This window comes from Palaemon carinicauda, chromosome 39, assembly GCF_036898095.1.
Source record: "Palaemon carinicauda isolate YSFRI2023 chromosome 39, ASM3689809v2, whole genome shotgun sequence".
Lineage (NCBI taxonomy): Eukaryota > Metazoa > Arthropoda > Malacostraca > Decapoda > Palaemonidae > Palaemon > Palaemon carinicauda.
Genome location: NC_090763.1, coordinates 26,533,874 through 26,551,806, shown reverse-complemented (window position 1 = coordinate 26,551,806; position 17,933 = coordinate 26,533,874). Strand labels below are relative to the sequence as shown.

At 36.5% G+C, this 17,933-nt stretch overlaps 1 protein-coding gene across 1 annotated transcript in view; it reads left to right on the top strand.

Annotated features, from left to right (window-relative positions):
• The first annotated feature begins 2,395 nt into the window (after positions 1-2,395).
• The window catches only part of LOC137631097 (interferon-induced very large GTPase 1-like), a 26,679-nt gene continuing 11,141 nt past the window's right edge, over positions 2,396-17,933 (top strand). Inside the window, exon 1 of the mRNA XM_068362730.1 lies at positions 2,396-2,531. The gene's annotated coding sequence lies outside the window, so the exon portion shown is untranslated. The remainder of the gene's footprint in view (positions 2,532-17,933) is intronic.

Genomic DNA, 17,933 nt, shown 5'->3' with positions numbered 1-17,933 from the left:
CACCTTGGCTAAAGACAGAACTGGTCGGATGGTTTCCCTGCCCTGGTAGGCTTTTAGCATATTAACATGGCATACTTGAGTCTTCTTCCTCCTGTCAGGGGTTTCAACAACATAGTTTAGGTCATTCACCTTCTTTAAGATCTTCCAGGGCCCCGAGAATTTGGCTTTAAATGGATTGCCTGGAATTGGAAGCAACACCAACACCTCTTCGCCAACCTGAAAATTTCGTAATTTGGTTTTCATATCATAACGCTCTTTCATTTTTCTTTGTCTCACTTCCAAAGTTTTTAAAGCAAAATCCCAAGAATTGATCAACTTTTCCCTTGAATCCCTTATTTCTTCTTCCCAATCAACATTACCTAAAAATTCTGCTACCTCAAAACCCACTGCTCCTACCGGATCTTCACCTTTGTCCGACATAGTCTCTTGTCTTAAAAATATGAAGAAAAGAAAAGCAAAGAATAAGTGTAGAATTACCCTTTTGTTTACGTCTCAATCCTTTCCTTATTTACTCTGATGCCGAACTGGAAAACCACTATTACCCAGTTCTACGGAATGTTTTTACTTATCCTGGCAAGGTCGCCAGTGTTACCGGCGGGCCGACCTTCAAATACCAATTAGGCCTTGTTGCTTAATTTAAGGTGGCCGCAAGTAAACTGCCTTACGGCTTTATTTTTACCAGGTTACTAAAGTACACCCAAAACATCAGATTGGTAAACAAGAAAATAATCATGAACAATCATAAACAAAAGAGGGTAAAAAGAACCTTGGAGACGTCAATGATAATTTAATATACAATATATATATATTTAAACAAACACTCGGCAAAGCTGCTCATATAAACAAAATAGAAAATTACTTGGAAAACACTAATTTCATTTACTCAGTTATATAAATAATAAAGAACTTTCAGGACACAGACGGAAAACATACCACACTGAAAACATTTGGAAGAGAGAAGAGTACTAGTAAGAGGTATAGAATCACAAAAGATTCATATACTATCACCCACTTTCGTAATCTCAAAATAACTTGTCAATATAGAAAAAGTAATAAGAAAGTTTAGAGCCTAGTTAAGCACATATATTCCCTACCTACCTAAACACCTTTCGTGACCGAGAAATACACACAAATATATAAAAAAAAACACACATTATATTAACGAAATTTCGTCCTCCGATGGTACTCATGAAGTGATAATTTTAGAGTCGACTGGATACATAAAAAGGCACAAGGAATACTCTGACAAGCCTTAACAGTACCTGTCACGAGACCTCACAGGGTCCAGAACGCTATCGATCTATTGCCGATCCTTGGGGTTGCTCACCAGCACAAACCGTCCTCCTAAACCAAGGGATACATAACTCCCAGCACAACACAACCCTCTTCACTAAGGGATAAGCAGTGGCACCAAACCATTCCTGTTTTTCAGGCCTCCCCGGGCCAAACGCTAGCGAACTATGGTCGTCCAAGTTAGCACCAACTGCTGCTGCTGAAGTATTGATCCTGGATTACGGTTATCAGACCGCTGATGAGCACTAGCGTTCTTTAGCACAATATGTGGACTCCTCCTTAATCAAAATTATTTACCCTCCACCTTGACTCCCATTCCAGTCACATGGAAGTCCAACTCACCATTAACATAACATGGAAAACAGAAAAGGGGCAGGAATTAATAACTGAACCTAAATACCTTCTTTACCAGCCCGCAGATGGCAGGCTGGTGCACACTAAAGAAAAGCAACTTTTAATTTTGAAAATATGAGAGCAATATGTTACAATTATTACTCAAAAGCTAGAATTACGTTACATATATATATATATATATATATATATATATATATATATATATATATATATATATGTGTGTGTGTGTGTGTGTGTGTGTGTGTATGTGTGTGTAATCGTACCCGTGAGCAGGTTGATAGTTTATGAGACTGGATTTAAAATGAAAAAAAATGAGATAGTGAATAGAGCCAATTATGTTAATTGGATTGTCTTTTTTTCAGTTTTGGTAGGTCAATATTATAGGCCCTGATTTTAGTATATGTTGTGAGTGCTATTCGATATTGTTAAGTTCACTTATAAAGAGGATATTTTGATGTTTACGTGACATTTCTAGTTAATTTCTTTATTGTATCACATTTATCAATCAAAGACTGATAAGATAGTAAAACGTATTGCAGACCCCTAGGAAATGTTGCCAATGATCACTGCAAAGGAGGAAAGGCTAATTTCTTTTTAATTTAATTCCATTAATATAAACCTTTATCATTACAGAAGAAGCTCTTTTACTATCAAATGTTTTAAGTAGGGCCAAACGATACGTAGGCTACATACATGTCGGCAACCAGGATTTATTGAGTATGCTATTTATCCTGGCTGGCAACTGTGTTTACAAGTCCGGCCTCTAGTCTACGTCGACGGTGGGCTTGGCTGGCTGGGAACTCCAGTTTATATATTCAACGTCCTTCAAATCTTACGGGAAACTATAGACTCTGCTTTAACTTCACACCTTGCAGCTACTTTCGGTAAGAAAGAGAATTTTGTTTGCTTTTGATACAGTTTTCTCAGTTATGTGAAATTTGTTTTCAGTCTACTAGTTTTGCATGTAAGCATTTTGGTTCAGCTAAAAAGTGGTTGGGGTTGAAACGGAATACAAAAGATGTCTCTATTTCCCCCCAGCTATTACCTCTTACGAGACTGACAGCTTTATAAGCCGTGTAACCTCCGAAATTAATTGGAATTTTTAAAAAACTTCGTGAAATCGAAGGAAAAAAAATCTATCGTTGAATAGAACTCATTGCCCTAACTGAAATCGATGACTTAGGTGGCCTTGGCTGCTAAGTTCTAGGAATCTAGGGGACTGCTGCTAAAGGGCGACGGCCGCATCGTGAGTTTTGTGATTTTATCATAAAACTAATATTTTCTCATTTATTACAAACTAAATTACTCAATATTTATATATCAAAAGAATGTCCTTGAAATGGAGATTAATAACTAATAATTAAATCTCAAAAGTGTAGAGAATATATTTAAAAAAAATAAATAATAAAAATGATAAATACATGTTAAGAACTTTTTCGCTTTTGATGGCTTTGATAAAATAGTTTTTGATGCATTTTAATTTTTTTTTTATGTCAGAATGTTAGCAAATTTAGTGAACGATCGTAAGAAAACTTATAATAAATATTCAAGAAATGCTTGTTTGTTGAATGGATGTGTTTGTATGTATTTGTAAGCGTGTTTTTGCATACGCTCTCTCCGGCCAACACTATTATTACATACCTTATGAGGAAGGAAAAAGGGATGAGCATATATGAAAAATATATATATAAAACCTATTCATAATGTATACTACATATTGAAGACTTCAAGTTTGTGTTACACATCCTTTTTAGGCATATTCGTTTATACCCATAAATCTTACCGATTGCGTTTGGACAATCGTCACTTTCATCATTTGATATGTCATAATCACCGACATTGTCAATGTCAAAGTTCCTAGTATATGATAAAGAATCATTATCAGCATGATGGACCATTCTAATGAATAAAAGCAGAAAATACTGATAAAAATGTGTCGGAAATGAAAAAATATTCTTATCAATAACACAAAATATATGTCGATAGCTCCGCCCACCAACTGAGGTTGAAGTTACCTTTTCCCCTTTTATTGTATGTAAAACCTTACAATATCCTGTAACTCTTTCCTCCAGCTGCAAGCTGGTTGGGTAAAGAATATATCTACTCACTGAGCAAGTCTCAGGAGGTCCGAGACTGAATCCCGGGAATTTTAAAAATGAAGCATCGCTAATATTGACGTCATCCTTTCGTAGCTCATAATGCGTTGATAAAATCAAGGCACAACCCATTTTGGGTTATGGGAAGTTGTATATTTTTCCCAGTGAATAACATTTCTTGTTAGGCAAAGATGTTTATAAGTTGCCATGGAGACACACACATCTATTGTAATGTCTAGAGCAGCGGTTCCCAACCTTTTAAACATGGCGACCCATTTTAGAACAAGCAATCAAGAAGCGACCCCAATCCTTAAAATATCTTATATACACATTTTTTTAAAATTTTTTCTTTGTACAATAAACTGCCATATATTGCGATTATTGAATAATAGATTACATTTTCGTAAAGTAACTATACATTCTGTAAATTTATGATTAATTTCAAATTTATTCATAAAAAACTCCAAAGGCGCTACAAAAATTAATTGTAAATCCATTCAAAATTATTAGAACACAAATTTCCCACGTTATTTAAAGTGGTGTTTATGAACTGACCTTAATGAGACGGCTGGTAATGCAGCATTTTAGCTAGCAATTCTATCCTGGGCTCCGTTGTCATCTTTCACATTTAATTGATTTCGGCATTTGTTTTTAAGGATGAGAAGTTGGGAGAAGGCTGCTATGCATAACTAAGTTTTTGGGAACGGTAATAAATTCCTTATTGCGATTTCTGATATTACTGGGAATTTTTGGAAACCCTTTGCCCAAAATTTTTGTAGTTGCAGTTCACCAAACCAGGATTTAGCTTCAAAATTGTTTTTTTAAGTCGATGAACTCTTCTTCTGCTGCTTCAGGGACCTCAGATACACTGGCATTGAAAGGGTTGATTGTAAGGGAGGAAGATTTGTAACATTCATCATGAAAATAACTTCTTATTTGAACAGTAAGATTTTCCAAATGCTCTAGTATCAAGCTATATAAGTCATTGATTTCATTTGCCGCTTTTCAACAAATTGGGCAAGTGTTGGGAACATGTATAATTCCTTTTGGTTAATTTTGGTGATCCAGAGTTCCAATTTCATTTTAAAAGACAATATCTTTTCAGACAAAGATGTAATCGTACTTTCCTTACCCTGTAATACTATTAAATATCTCAGAGATGTTGAACAGGTATGACAATTTGCACAACGTAAATTCATCCGTAAACAATGATTCACATTCACTTGCATTTTGAGAAGCGAGAAATATTTTCATCTCTCTTCTCAAATCAAAAAATCTTTTCAGCGCCTTTCGAAAGCCACCTTACCTCTGTGTGAAACAATAGTGCTTCATGGTTGAACTCATATCTCCACATAAAACTTTTAAGAGCCGTGTTTCAAGTGGCCTTGATTTAACGACATTTACTGCTTTAATCACTAGGTTAAGCACTTCTTTGAATGGTTCTGATAACGTCTTGTAGCTAATACTTGTCGATGAACCATGCAGTGAGTCGCAATTACTTCTGGAGTCACTTTTTTAACTAACGATTGAAGCCAGACTTACAGCTGAGCATCGTAGGTGCCCCGCACAATTTCTCCCATTCGATCAAACCTTCTTTGAAGAAATCATCAATTAAATAAAAAAATATCAGCAGCAGTAGTTGAAGTTTGCAGAGGCTTACAAAACAAGAAATCTTTATTTTTTTTTTTTTTCATTTTTATAATACCGAATATACACAAGAAGTTGTGAAAAGTTTGTCACATCCGTAGTTTCATCAAGCTGTTACATTTAGTTTCATAGTACAATGAAAACATGGATTGATAAAGGGAACATTTTCTCCCGAATCATGACAGTATGATCCTAAGAACCACTCTCAGTACTCCAAGATAGGTATTATAATGAGTTTTAGGTGTCCGTAAGGTCAAAGAACTGAGCAAGCGAAAGATTGTTGGAATCTAACCTACACGTGAGACAACCCATTCAGTTATTTAACCATTGATGTAATGCCCTTGCAGGAACGATTTGAGTTCTGAAAGTATTGAATTAAAATTGTTTCAACATTCAGAAAATTAGATTCTTTGGTATGGTACCTATTGTGCAAACATGCAGTATATTCTATAAAAGATTTTAGTGGTCTAATATACCAATAACTGTTGCTGTTGCGTTACTCCCCTTGTAAAGAATTTATTTAACTGTCTTAACATGTTTTCTTCACTTTGTTTTTTATAATATTTCCATTCAGCTCAAAATCGATTGGGGACCCCAGGGCAATGGTGTAGCGACCCCATTTGGGGTCGCGACCCACAGGTTGGGAAACACTGGTCTAGAGACCCATTCTGTTATACTTAATATCCATCTATTTTCTTTCATTCTCTTTATATATATATATATATATATATATATATATATATATATATATATATTTATATATATATATGTATATATATATATATATATATATATATATATATATAATTATGGCAGGAGAATTTCTAAGCTCCCAAGCTCCACACTCACCTGTTTATATTTACCTAAATCTGTTATACTTGAAAAATACCCGAGCTCTAAGAAAATTGCGTAACTGCCAGACAACAATATATATGAATACTGGGATCACCTGAAGATAAGCGACCCCAAATAGTTCTCATGAAGATAAGGGACCCCAACTTCACTCACCTGAAGAAGAGAGACCCTGATTTTCTCCATCTGAATATAAGCGACCCCAGCTTATTGACGTCTCCAGGTGATCTATTTTGTCTTATAATAGCCTACTATAGAAAAAAAGGGGAGAAAAATATATATTCATTAAAACTACTTTATGAAATATTGTTAAAAAGAACAAATTTATACAAACAATCCATCTTCTACTAAAAGCAATTTCAGTACAAAAATAATCGAACCTACCATTAAAACACCTTTCAAACCTCATAAATTGCTGTAAATATGTATTGAAAATTCTCTCTTGCATCCACGCATTTTCTTAATCCTTGATTTATGCTTGTTCCAATAACTTTCGATGGCCTGTGTGTGTACTCCTGTTTCTGTATTGATAAAGTTAGGGGAATGATTTACGGTCTGGTGCTGAAATCTGAGATGTGATTGAATTTTTGAATAAGCTTTCCACTCATCACTGTATATTACTGAACCAGGCAAAACAACTTTTTCTATGATTGGAAGTAGAATTGCAGCAACACGTATTTCAACGATCACCATATATCCAACACTTAATGCTAGTGTCGACCATTCCAAATACTCATAATGGCCGATTTGGTGCATGTACTCTTTGATATTTGCTTTTGCGTGCAAAGCAAGACTCGTCAATTTGTGCAATTGTGCCATTACTACCAAGTCTAACAGGGTTTGCCTCAAAATACTTCATGCAGATTTCTCTGAGAAGAAAACTGTAAATATCATATTTTTTTTTCTGAAATGTTTAGAATATTATCCTGAATCCAATTTTGCAGTGGAAGTTTAGATTTAGCAAAAAATGGGTCCTTACAAATAGATATTTTGTTTTTGAATTTAGTATACTCTTTAAATTGGAATTTCTACACATAATTATCTCTTATAGAAGACAGATTAGTCTCTTAGCCATTAAAGAAAAATAAGATTTTTTTTTAAATAATGTCAATTTAAAAAAAAGGTCTTTTACGTTATGTGAACTATTCAAAAACCATTCTCTTAATTCGGTTCGAAGTCAGGAAATCGAGAGAAATACCGAATGTCGAAATAACACACATTTTGAAAAAAATAAATGTATTTCATAATTAAATAACAATAATTCAGAACAATTCACACCAAAATTGAATCTCTTGAAATATTAAATATGATCAAAACCTTAGACTAAGACAAGAAAATGTTACTCTATGAAAATCATACAATCACTTGTTTAATTGTAAATTAATTAAAAAAAATATTTAATTTTGATAATTAATGAAAAGAGTTAACACTAACACTCTAATGAACATACTGTACAATACTGAAATTTATATATACGTAACTGTTACACTTACGTTTTTTGGTTCACATGAGGTTATTATTATTATTATTATTATTATTATTATTATTACAACTACTACTACTAGCCAAGCTACAACCCTAATTTGAAAAGCAAGATGCTATAAGCAAGTAAAGCAAAATAAACACACTTCACAGTTTAACCTGAATTTAAGATAGTTCTTAAAAATGATACCCCCATATATCAGCGTCCGACATTTTTCTCCGCCTATTGCCAGAGAAATAGAAGAGCAGTGCCAGGAGTTAGAGCAAATGGGTGTAATAGAAAGGAGTGAGAGCGCCTGGAATAGCCCCATTGTACCTTTAAGAAAGCTGGATGGAAGTTTACGTATGTGTATTGATTATAGGAAGGTGAATAAAGTAACTGTTAAAGAACGTTTCCCGATGAATGTAGTGTCCGACTGTGTGTATAAGATGCATGGTATGAAAGTTTTTACAAAGTTAGATTTAGTTAGGGGTTATTACCAGATGCCTCTGGTTGAGGAGAGCAGGCCCATTACGGCATTTTCGAGTAGTAATTGTCACTATCAGTTTAGAGGATTAAGTTTTGGCCTTGCTAATGCGTCTGCTGCCTTCCAGAGGGCGATGAATGTTGTTTTGGCTGGGTTTGATCGACAGAAGGTGACTGTTTTTATTGATGATATTTTGATTGCGAGTGAGACTGTTGAGGAACACATGCAGTTGCTTGAAGAAGCATTAGAACGTTTGATAGAAGTTAGTGTAAAAGTTAAGCTTGAAAAGTGTACATGGTTGGCCAGGGAGGTGGAATTTCTTGGGCATGTAGTAAGTGAATCGGGAATAAGGAAGACTGATAAGTTTGTGAGTAAGGCGAGAGAATTTCCACGTCTTCGTACGGTGCGTGAGTTGAGAGGTTTTCTTGGGTTGATTGAATTTGGTCGGAAGTTTGTCAGAGATTGTTTTGGAATAGGGAAGCCTTTAAATGAGTGGACAGGCAAGAGAAATAGTACGAGACTGAAATGGGATGAGCGTATGATAGAAGCATTTGAAAAGTTGAAAGAAGAGGCCGTGAGAGACGTCACTTTGGCCTTTCTCAACTATAGTGAGCATGCGCTTATGCTAGAGTTATATACGGATGCTAGTGGGATTAGTATGGGTGGTTGCTTAGTTCAAATGCAAAGAATAAATGGAGATGAACAGTTGAGAGTGATAGCGTATGTAAGTAAAGCATTTAATAAGACTGAGCGGAAGTATTCCACGATTGAAAAGGAGTTGGCTGCGATAAGGTTTTGTGTGAAAGCGTTGAAGGTATTTTTGTATGGAGGGAAATTTATTGTGCATACTGACCATCAGCCCCTAGTGTACATGATTAGGAAAGAGCCTGTGAATGCTAGGGTTGCGAGGACAATAGAAGATTTGAATGAATTTGACTTTAGCTAGAATATGAACCTGGGAGTAAGAACATGATAGCAGAAGCGATGTCAAGAATGCATGATAAGATAGAAGATAGTAGTGAGATTGATGATAATTTTGCAAGGTTGCTGGAAGATTTAGTGGTGGTACAAAGTTTTAAGGGGATGACATGGTGTATAAATGTATGTTGAGTGGGTTGAATAAGTTGAAATTGAAGGGTTTGAATAGGGATATACCTGCTAGTGTAGATGGGCTTAGAATGATTGTTAGGAATGAAGTATCGAAGGAAATGGCATATAAGGAGGAGGATAGTGTGCTTGAGGGTGAAATGTTATCAAAAGTATTGTTGGTAGTAAGTATGTTGTATGGTGTCACTGTTTATTTTTATTTTGGGTGGAATCATCCGATGCACTACCGGGCATATAAGGAGAATGAAAGGGAGTAAATATTGAGGTTACAATGTAATGAAAGATGTTGCAAGTTGAGTGAGAAGGAGGATTGCCCGAGTGACTTGAATCTGAAGGGTATGAGCATGGAAGATAGCGAAGGTGAACATAGGTGACAAGAATGACCCTATTGATAGGAGAGTAAACATTTGTATGCATGGTGTAAAAGGAAGAATGATGACGTATGTGGGTATAAAAGAGAATGAATATTGTAGTTTAATTGATACAGGCGCGCAAGTGTCATTAATGAATATGTCTGTTATCAAGGAAATAGAGCGGTACAATTGGGAAGTGAAAAGGAAATGTACGAGGGTGAGAATTCATGGGATAGGTAAAGGAAGTTTGCTAGTTTGGGAATAAGTGCATTTGAAAGTAAAACTGGGAAGTATGGAGGTGGAACATAATTTTACTGTAATGGGAGAGAATAAGATGCTTAGTTGTTTTTTTTATAGGAATTGACTTTTTAAGATTGTATGATCTATCAGTTGATATTGGTAGTGGTTTGCTTCTGAAGAATGGATGTGAAGTAATTGTGATAGAAGATAATAATGTATTTATGGCGAATTTTGTTTGCATGGTTGATATTACGAGGAGTGAGGATGATCTATTGACTACAGAGGAGGTGGAAGAAATGCAAGATGAATGTGTGGTAATTAAAAGGTTACGTGAATGTATGTTGAATAGTATTGAGGTTGAAGAATGGCCGTCTGATTTAGAGGTCTATAGGAAAGTTAGTAATAGACTTATTGTGTGCAAAAATATTTATTTTCTACATAAAGGAATGGATGAAGATATATATGTTCCTGTGTTTTCGATGCATGCAGCTGTAAGTATGTGTATGTTAGTGCATGACAGATATGGGCATATGGGTAAGAATAAATTTTGGGAATGCATGCGTGAGAGATTGTTTACGCCTGGGTTGAGTCAGATATGTAAGGATGTAGCGACTACGTGTGAACATTGCCAGAAAGGGAAGTATCAGAGAGTGCATGCTAATTCGCCTGATTTGAGATAGCGTTTGAAAGAGCCATCTGAAATGCTTGTGATTGATTGCATTTCGCTGCCTGCAACTGCGAGAAGACATGTGGGAATGATTGTTATGGTTGATCACATGAGTAAATTTACGTATGCAGTACCCATCAAGGATAAACGGAGTGAGACTGTTGCAAGAATGGTTGGATGGGAGTTTGAGCAGATGTTAAGAGAATGGGGTATTGAACATGTGTATTCGACTCCTTATATGGCAAGTGCGAATGGGTTGGCTGAAAGGACAGTAAGAACAGTAACTGAAATCTTGCGAATGATGAGTACATGTGATAATGATTGGGATTTGTATGTTGGTAGAGCGTTGTGGGCTTATAATGAAACTGCATATGAGTACGGGTATGTCTCCATGTAAGTTGTGTTAAATTTTGAAAAGATAGTAAGACCGAGGTTGGGTGTGTCAGAGGATGATAGAGATGTGTGGAGGAAAGCAAATGAGATGTTTGAAAGTTTTCAAGATGGTGAGAGTGTGATGAAAGAAGTAATTGAAAAGGGTAGAATGAATGTAAATAAGGTGCGCGATAAATTTGAAGGTCCATATGAGTTGTTAGAAGTTGGTTCGAGTGGATCAAGTTATGTTTTGGGTAAGTTGTGTGTGGATGGTAGTGTGAAAAGAGTTAGGGCACACCACAACCAGTTGCGTAAATGGAAGGAGGTACCCAAGTATATCCAAGAGAATGGGATGAGTAAATGGTTGAAAAGGAACAAGTGTGAACTTAGTATGTATGAGGAATTATGTCTAGAAGGTAAACAGTTGGTGTTAGTAGAATATGTGAAGAGGAAGAATACGAGAGCTTTAAGTAAGGATGAAAGAAGGGGATATTTTATAAGTAAAAGTGAGAATAGAAATAAGTATGACAAGGGTGTTAATGTACAAGTGAGTGTGGAAGATAAATGTGTTAATACAGATGAATCATGGCTAAGTATAAATGATACCTATAGTGTGTGTGGCTTTTCCTTTGATGATGTAAAAGAAAGTATGACGAATGCGAGAATGAGAGATAGGAGAATAATAAGTAGTATGGATGAATCTTTTATTAAAGTAAAAAATGGTTTGGATGAAATGGATGAATTACTGATGGAAATAAGTGAGATTTTAGGGCCAGATGATAGTGAGGTAGATGGGATAGTGCATGATATATTAGATGATAGGAGTATAGATGGGAATCGGAATAGGACAAGGAATGATAGCGATATGGAAGAAGTGACAACTTCTCCACACTTCTCCTCACGCTCCTTAATCAACAGCAATTCCTCCCTCAGTAACTTGTTCTGCTCTTCCATTGTTATTTCTTCAGCCTTAAAACTAATTCCTAATCCTATCAGTCCTTCGTCCAAGAGTCCAGCTTCCAATCCCACCTGTTCGGGCGCCAAAATAATGTGGCGGGATGTTTCAAGGACAACCGCCACACCCTTGAATCACCTGACAATAGTCTCCTCAACACAAACTTTCCCCTTACGTTATCAGCAGCGGGACTCTTGGACAAAACGGACATAAAAACAAAACATAACCTTAATACTATATTCCTTAAAACTAAAATAATTAACAAAACCCTTCCACAATCAAATAAACCCTAACAAAACTTAAAACTAAAATAGACCACAACCAATATGTAATAAGTATACATATATCATGTTGACACCAAAACTGTCGTCCACAGAAAACCGAACTGTCCTTTACGGCAAACTACCACAGCTCTGTGGGTAACACACTACACTGTGGCAGTTTGCCACAACTGCCTCCCTGATTGGGGTAGTAGTTATCATCACCGTCATCATAATCATCATCATCATCAACAGCAGCATTCGAAAGTTCATACAGTCCGGGTCATCAACAATTATATAATTCTGAGTGGTCGTATCAAGTTCCTTATTACCAGCCAGGTCGTCAACAATCAATTTCACATGAAAATTCTCTCCAAAGGAGGAATTACGGTCTGCAAAATAAAGAAAACAGTTACGAACACTCCTAGCTAACTAAATTATCGCACTATAATCAAAGATAAATAATAAACTTTCTATAATTCAGAATCACTCCTAGTAAAGATAAATAAATTGTACTTACTGTCAAAATAATCAAACACTTCCACGCTGGTCAACAAATTATTAATGATAATCCAGTATTCACATACACAACTGCCTCTAGCTGCAGTCAAATAAAAAAGCCATTCACCCAAGACATTCACCACTGTCCTAACCTAGCTAAAAACAAACAATTTCAGTTATACCAACAGTCTTTCTCACAACAAACAATCAATACACTAACTACCTCTCGCTGGCTGACACACACTCTCTCTCTCTCTCTCTCTCTCTCTCTCTCTCTCTCTGGATTTGGCAAACAAAAAAAATTAAAAACAAAAATCAACCCTCCACATTACGAGCTGGCTATACACCTCTTAAATACACAAATGAAATACACAAATAAAAGACTTACTCGTATGCTAGACCAGCTTTGTAAGATAGCTCCCCCAGATAGATTATTTATTCTGGGCCTGAATCCACCGATTCAGTCCGAGATAAATAGTCTGCAACCATGTTATCTTTACCTGATGTATGCTTTACATTAGTACAATATGGTTGCAAACAATGACCACCTAGTTAACCTTTGATGATTATTCTTCATGTTATTAACAAAAGTTAAAGGATTTTGATCCAAGTAAACTGCAATTTCTTCATTCTGTGGTCTGTTCACATAAACTTCAAATTTTCTTATTGCTCTGATTGGCACTAGTAGTTCCTTTTCAACTGTCGAGTATGCTCATTGATGCTTCTTCAGCTTTGACGACATAAAACAGATGGGGTAAAGAATTCCATCCTGAGTCTTCTTGCAATAAGACAGCTTCAATCCCATTGTCCATCGTATCTACTTTGATAAGGAACTCCTTGTTGAAATCCAATGCTGACAGTATCGGTTTCGATAAATTAACATGAACCTTCCTTTGACTTTTCCTTCTTCCTGGTGTTTCGAGAACATAGGTCAGGTCAATGATCTTCTCCATAATCCGGAATGGTTCTTGGAACTCGTTGGCAAAAGGGAATATCCTTATCGATAAGTAAACCATCACCTGTCGTCCTACAGCAAACAGTCTGTTTTTACTTTTCATGCCAAACCTTTTCTTTGTTTTTCCTTGGCTCGTTTTCATGCTTTCTAGGGAAAATTTCCTTTCCTCGCCAATCCTTTTCCTCAAATTCTTGACATATTCTCCATCTGTTTCCTCGATCTTTCCCATTTTCTGCCAACATTTTAATTGGTCCTTTATTGAAGGGTTCTTCTTGTACTTCAATCGGGTGTAATAGAGCTTTCTTGATGTACTCGTTAGGCTTTCTAGCCTCCTTACAAACGTGACATACACGGCAAAACTGGCTCACATCCTTAGGAGTGCCAGGCCAGAAAAAGAGTTTCATAATCTTCTCCTTCTTTTTTATTCCCACGTATTTAGTTTCATGCGCTATGGCAATCACCTGTCTTCTCAACAGTGTGGGAATCAATATCTGGCGGTATATCCCCCATTCGGCATTCCCAGGGATATCGGCAGGTCTATGCTTCCTTATAAGCAAGCCATCCTTAAGATAATAGCAGGTGGGAGACTGCTGCACCTCCGTCTCATCCACCACACGCTACAATAACTCTGTTAACGTTGCAATCCTATCAGCCTTTTCCGACTCACTTGCCCTACTTCTAATGTTGAGTTTTCTGTTTCTTCCGGGTCCATGGCTTCTTTGACTTCCTGTCCACTCGTCCGTCGTTCCTCTTCTCTCGGGAGTTCTCTTGCGTGCCATCATAGGAATCCTCTTCTTCTGAAAATAAATCCTCCAAGTTCATAGCTCCTTCGGTTTCTCTGTCTTCTTCTGCAGCCACTTTCTTCGTTATACTCCTCGTCGTCACGCAACTAGGAAACAGAGACAGGAAATCCTTCTCCAGTTCAGTCATTGGACTATACTCCAATAGTTTCTCCGTTACAATGGGACAAGGCACAAACTTCGCTCCACCAACCTCATTACCCAGCCGGACTTCTACTCCTTCGACAGTAAATGAATCATTTACCGCAAAATCAAAATGACCTGTCACCAACTCGCATGACAGTTTCAAATGGCAAATAGGGGTAACCTCCTCACATTTTATTCCCTTCAAAATTACCGAATCTCCTGTGAAAGACTGTTCCACCAATGGGTGTACACCCCGTGTCACTACACTATGTTTACAATATGTGTCACGCAATATCTTGACCTAGAACTGCCCACTCCCATCTATTGCGGCTAACATACCTTCATAAATATACAGTTTAAAGGCATCAACGCTGTTTGGGTTTGTCCTGTTCATTGTGTAAACGTTAGCTGTTCTATTTTCCTTGCTGTCCTTTCCCATTTCTTTCTTCATCTTCGCATTCTGTAAAGTTGAATTACCCTTAACTGCTTGGGCGACTGCTTTCAATTGGTTCGACAACATTCCTTACTGATATGGCCTTTCTTGCCACACTTGTAACAGACAATATTAAGCATTTGCACGTCTCTCACAACACCTGAAGGAGAAGGATTCGACGATTGTTGCTGTGGTACTATCTCATTCTGCTTTGGAACAGTACCAGTAGTATTCCACTGTAACTATTCAACTTGTTCACATAGTAATTACTAAACTGGTTTCCATGGTTTGGCAAGTACTTAACACTTGGTCGGAACGACAGGTTAAACTTCATACCCGAGGAGGGTTTATCACTGATAATATTATAATCTTCACTCAGCGAAGCGGCTTTATCAAGTTTCTTCACCTCTTTCTTTCTCAAGTATGTTTGAATATGTTCAGAAATTCCTAAAAAATATTATTTCAGTACTATCACTTCTTCTAAATCAGCCATCTCTCTCACGTTAGCAGCCTCTATCCATCTCTCAAAACATTGGTGTACCTTACAATCGTAATCCTGGAAGGTAATTTTCTCATCCTTCCGCAAACATTGGAATCTTTCATTATAATATTCAGGGGTTTCTCTGATACACTTGTAGCACGCTCCTTTAACTTCTTGATACTCCTTCCTCTGGTCCTAAGACAAGGCAAGATAAGCACTGCGTCCTTTTCAAATGAGGACCCTTTGCAATAATGACCATTTATCTTCTGGCCATTCCATCGTCGATGCGACAGTTTCAAAATGATTGAAGAATTTGTCGGGAGCTTGTGCGAATTTTGGAATTAACCTTTGGGCGTTTGACACATTAAACCCAGGGTCGTGCAAAGCAGTGGTCATCTCTATCTGCATTGCCAACCTTGCATGAGCATTCAACAGTTCCAATTCCCTTGTTTGTCTCGTTTCTTCTATCTTTCTTTCCGTCTTGTCTTCCTTTCCTCTCGTCTTGCTTTAATTTCCCTCGCATGTTTTGCGATTTCTCTGGCCTCTTCCCTCTCTTCTGCCATCATCAATTCTCTTCTGTTGCAATTCGTTGAATCTTGGCCTCTACATTCCTTTTTGCTTTAATTCCTTCAGTTTGTGGGTCAACTGGTCCTTGCTTCACTACAAATTCAGCTTCAGCATTCTCCAAAAGTTCGCCTGTTGCTACAATATCTTCTTCCGACAACTTTCCCAAGTTTTTCAATGCTCCTAATGCTGGACACTTGATTTGAGCTTTATCATTCCACTCGTTGCATGGCCACCACATACCATTAAAATAGAGAGCCACTGAGATTAATTATATTAGCTTCTGACAATTCCTGAACAATCAGGTTTTCCAATCACTCTTGAAAATTTAGTTGTGCCATCTTGTGCTTTACAATATTCATACATCCCAAAAAAAAAAAATATAACGCAACCATACAAAGAATCTTATCAACACAAAATTATTCAAACCTCTAATAAAAACATGGGTCTGTTATCACCAATATTTAATACAGACTCGCTCGATCCCAAGGGTTTGAGCACCAAAAATATATATTACGGCTGGAGAATTAGATAAACTCCCGAGCTCCAAACTCACCTGTTTATATTTACATAAATCTTTTATACTTGAAAAATATGCGAGCTCTGAGAAAATTACTCAACTCCCAGACGACAATATATATGAACACTGAATATCCAAAGGTCTCTTACGTTACTCTCAAAACAAAACTGGGTAATTATTTATGTGAGCTATTCAAAAAAACCTCTAACTTCGGTCCTTAGTCAGGGAATTGAGAGAAAGTATGAAAAAAATATTGGTGATCGAAATAACACACACTTTACAAAAATAAATATATTCTATAAAAAAATTAACAATGATACAGAAGAATTAACACCAAAATTAAATCACTCGAAAAAATAAATCTGAACAAAATCTTAGACTAAGACAAGAAAATGTTACTCTAAGAAAATCATAGAATCACTTGTTTCACTGGAAATTGATTTATAGGAATATTTAATTATATTAGTTAATGAAGAGTTAACACTAACACTCATAAACATGCAATACTGAAATTTACATATATGTAACTTTAAAGAGAGGAATAATTGTCAAGAAATTGATGAAAGAAGACTTGGAAAAGATATTTGCTTCAAAGCAGGCCTGTGCAACCTGCGACCTTCAAGACTTTTCAGTGCAGCCAGACCCTCCAAAAATGACTATCATACAGTGCGCCCCTTGGAGCAAACTGCCAAGCTAAAATTTACTAAACCATACTTACTTGAATTTCTAAAATGTTGTTTCGTCAACAGAGAGAGAGAGAGAGAGAGAGAGAGAGAGAGAGAGAGAGAGAGAGAGAGAGAGAGTAGATGTGTTGTAGTCTTCACCCATCAGGAATAATACTTGTGCTGAGCAAGACTACTACTCCAAAACACCTCAGAAAAGATGCAAAAACTAGAATAATATAACTGAATCTTTTATTCGTGTGTGCTTTTATCAAATTCCGATTTTCTTACACATCCAGTAAATGTTCAATTATTATATGTAGTACTGTTTTAAGTATGCCTAAGTAAGGCAGGAATGCTGAAAAGAGCATGTGAAGTTTTGAGTGAAATTGTGCTCTTCTTAGACATGAAAGATAATTCTATCCCTGAGATGAATGATGATAAAGGGAAGTTTGACAGCATTTTTGGTAGATATAACAGCCCATCTCAAGTACCCTAAATGTTATGCTTTAAGGGAACAATCAACAAACTAATGGCCTGTTTTCCCTGATCAATAAGTTTCAGACCAAATTACGGTTGTGGGAATCACAGATAAGAAATAAAAACAGCCCACTTCCAAACATTAAACAACCATGTTTCTGAAACACAGTGACAGGTTGGCAGCTTTAAAAGAAAAAACTTCAATGTGATTCCATGACCTTAGAAAACACCCGCTAGCTATTGAAATGTTTGCTTCCCCATTTTAT